Source organism: Lathyrus oleraceus, chromosome 1 (genome assembly GCF_024323335.1).
Source record: "Lathyrus oleraceus cultivar Zhongwan6 chromosome 1, CAAS_Psat_ZW6_1.0, whole genome shotgun sequence".
Lineage (NCBI taxonomy): Eukaryota > Viridiplantae > Streptophyta > Magnoliopsida > Fabales > Fabaceae > Lathyrus > Lathyrus oleraceus.
In genome coordinates, this window is record NC_066579.1 from 11,387,492 (window position 1) to 11,391,425 (window position 3,934).

General features: G+C 27.3%; 1 long non-coding RNA gene across 1 annotated transcript; it reads left to right on the forward strand.

The window, feature by feature from the left end:
* Positions 1–280: 280 nt before the first annotated feature.
* On the forward strand, positions 281–3,498 carry LOC127126692 (uncharacterized). The gene is made up of 2 exons (XR_007805077.1): positions 281–452; positions 3,115–3,498. It is a non-coding gene; the product is annotated as an uncharacterized LOC127126692 (long non-coding RNA).
* Positions 3,499–3,934: the final 436 nt, after the last annotated feature.

A 3,934-nucleotide genomic window follows, 5' to 3' on the forward strand; every position in this document is an offset into this window, starting at 1 on the left:
TATTCTAATCCTAAGTTTTTTAATTCTTATTATTTTCTAAAACCTAAAATATCCTTAATCATATTTTAATCACAAAACAAAGTAATATGAACACAAAAATAATAGTTTAAGAGATAAAGACGCGCAGGCTGGAAATAGGGGTGTAGAGAGCATGCCCCATTGTTAAAGGCCCAAACATAACTTATTTTAGGAATTATATGCTTTCAGGTAAAAATAACAAGAACATGGGCTTTAAAAATACATTGGGCTGTAATTAAAACAAAACAACAACAAAAGGGGCTTCATTAAAAAAATTAGGAAGAAAAGAACTTCCCCTCAAACCGAACCGGATCGGCCGACCGGTTCACTAGATTGGACTAGTTCTTGAAATACCTCATCCCCCTTAGGTGTTGTGATTTTATATCTTCTCCAACTCTTCCAAACTCCATTGATACTTTTTCAAGGTTTTTGGGGTAAGTAGAAAAATTCAAATCTTGCTCAAAATTGTTCAAATAAAACTGTTTTATGCTTGGATTTTTATCAGTTTTCATGATTGAGTGTTTATTTTTAATGATTTTCATTGTTTGTGATGGATTAGAGATGTTGAGATTCAAGAAAAAGATGATTTTTATGTTAAGACATGTTTGGAATTTGTAGAAAAAAAAGATATTATTCTAATAATGTATTAATGCTAACTCAATGTAAATTGAATGCTAAAATTATGCTAGAAGCTTTCATATGCTAATTACTACTTGAAATGTTGATTTTTTGTAAATGCAAATAAGTACAATGGAAAAAAGTTGTTTGTTTTTATGGAGTTAATTTTTTGTTTTGGACTTGTTTAATTTCTATGTCAAATATGTTAATTATATGTCAATGGTTATGCTAAGAGTTGGATAATTCTTACTAAGCTAACTCCCATGTTATTTGAACTTTAGTTTTCTTTGGAAATAAGTGCTTATGTAAAAAAGCTATTTTGTTCTATGCCTAAGTCAAAGTTATTTTTATACTAACTACAACTCTATTGCTATGTTAAGTATAAATCTTGGTTATATTATAGGAAAAACTACGTTATGTTCATTTTCATGCTACTTTAATAGTAAATTCTTGAATAATTAAACTACTTTTTGAGATCAAATTAACCTTAAAACAATAGAATAATCTAAAGGCTCTACCACGTGCAATTAAAAATATCAATCACACAAGACGATTTATGGCAATGGTATAGAAATGGTGAAAGTTCAAGACTTACCAACGGAGTCTAGATTTGCTCCGGTGCATGTTGAAATTTTACCGAAAAAAAACTTCAAGAGGTAATCATTTTATTATGCTTCCAATAATCTAAATGATGAGATGAATGTTGATGATTAGAAGATGAAAATTAGGAGATGATAGAAAAGTGATTCATGCTTGAATGTTGATGAAATTGTTGAAAATTGATGAACACTTGAATTGTTGAATTGTGGTCAATCTTGAATTGTTGAATGATGAATTTTGAATTGTTGAATGATGATTGTTGAGTGCTTGTGATTGAGTTATAACAAAACTAGAATTTCAATATGAAATTATATATGGTAATGGTGGTGAACTTTGGTAGAAGTTATGGAAATGGTGAAAAGGTTGAGAGAAAACTTAGAGGTTAAAAGCAAAAAATGGTTAAAGTTCTTAACCCCCTAAAGTTGGGAAAATATAAAGTTTATATAGATTTTTTGGTTAATTATGATTAATTGGATTATGATCCAACTCATTACTTTATCAATGGTTAGAAATTAATCAAAAATTAGTTTCGGATCAATAAACTTAGCTATTAGATTAATTGTTATCAATGATTAAGTTTGATGAAAACTTGCTTAATTTTGTGTTAGTGTGTGAACTTTAAAGAAGTTAGAGTTAGGTAGAGAGGTTAAGGACAAATGAGTAAATACATAGTTTTGGGTTAAAATAGGTAGTTAGGAGTAAGACATGTTTGATTTTAGCATAAGTACCAAGTTTAGGGGTAAGGTGAATGATCACAAACTTGGAACTTGAAAATAATGAATTTATGCTTTGGTTTTTAATGGTTTTGAAAATTGGATTGTTTTGCGGATCATCCTACATCTTCAAGTGCTTTTTGGAATTGATCCATGCTTGGGAATGGTGCAAATTATGGATCAAATTCCATTTTTTTTTGTATGAATAGGTTTGGATAAATGGGAAAAATAGAGAGGTCATGCCAAAATTTCTAAGGGCCTGTTTGAAATGCATCTTAAAAACTCTTTTTTAGTTTTTGAAAATTTAAAATTTAAAAACATGTTTGAATATAATGTTTTGCAAAAGTGTTTTTAAAAACTCTTTTCTATTTTTCAGTTTTTAAAAGCAAAAAAGTGAAACAGTTTAGTTGTGTTTTGCTTCTTACTTTTTAGTTTTTAGTATTATAAAACTTGAAGAAAAAACATAAAAATTTATAATTTTCATTAATAGCATTAATGTAATTTTAATGATTTTTATATTTTAAAAATAAAATAGAAAAACGTATTTGAAAGAATATGTTATTTCTTTTATTTATGCTCTTTTTATGTATAAGTAACCTTTTCAAATACGTTTATTTATTTTACTTAATTTTTTTTGTGTTTCTTAATTATTTTGACTATATAATTTTTTTTCTATTAAACGTGGAATCTCATTTTTTACTTGTTTTTTTCTTATTATTATTACAAACAAGTGTTATGTGATTTGTAAAATTAAAAATTGATTTAACCCAATTATTTGTATTCGATCAAATATCAATTAATTTTTTTAATTTTGTAATATTTCATACAATAAAATATATTTTAAAAGTAAATGACAAAATATGCATTTTTATTCTCTTCTTAAAATACTATTAAAAGATTAGATTATCAAACAAGTTTTTTCATTTTCATATTCTCAAAACAGTTTTTAAAAATTAGTTTATCAAACAAATTTTTTGTTAATTTTCTTCTTAAAAATAGTTTTTTTAAATAGATTTGAAAAACAAGTTTTAAGAACTAAAATTGAAAAGTGTTTCAAACAGGCCCTAAGTGTTTATGCAGTATTTTTATGTGACTTTCCCATAGATTTTGGATGACTTTGATTGATGAGCTTGGTGATTGAATCATTTTATTTTCTTTCTTGTAGCAAGGCAAACAAAGTGGTGGAATAATTTTCTTAAAGCACTATGGGAAGAAGGAGAAAGAGTCATGGAAAGAGAGCTTGAAGGATGGAAAGTGTTGAGAATCCTTTCATGAAACATGTTAATGACATAATTGAATTTTTCATGAAAATTGTGAATTTTTGTGATTAAATGAAAGTGGAATAGGTCTATGAATATTTAGGATCCAAAATTGAGTCAATAGTCAAAAATTGACCAAAAGTTAAAAGTTGACCAAAAGTCAACAGTTGACCAAAAAGTCAATCATACCAAAATGATGTAATTTTTTCCTTTTTCCTTGTAATCCCTTATTTTCACTTGTCTATCACATAATAAGTCTTTTATTATGAATAAATGAAATGTTATATGAATTTCCAATTTTGCCTTTTTCTTTCAGTTCAAGCAATCTTCTAATTTAAGCAAAACAACGTCATTGAAGAGTCTATGTCCCAATTGTTGCAAATGAAGATGGAATGATGAAATATACAATGTATGAAATAAATTAAACCTACACGTGCATGAGAATGATATGAATAAATTTGTAAGCTAGGTAAACATAAAAAAGGTAGGGCAAATTTTAGGGTATAACAATAATAGATCATGAAAGATATGGATGGAGCCATAAGGCAAAAGAAATAATTAGTATGGTGAAAAGATAATTAATAATTAGGATGCTCGCTAAGGGTTCGAATCCCTGTGTCTAGGTATTCTCATCATGCAACGAGAGAGTCAGAGCTTTATGGTTCATAGAACTAATGCGGAAAGAACTGAAAACAACAAAGTGGTATTTGTCTAAGCAACTAGGAC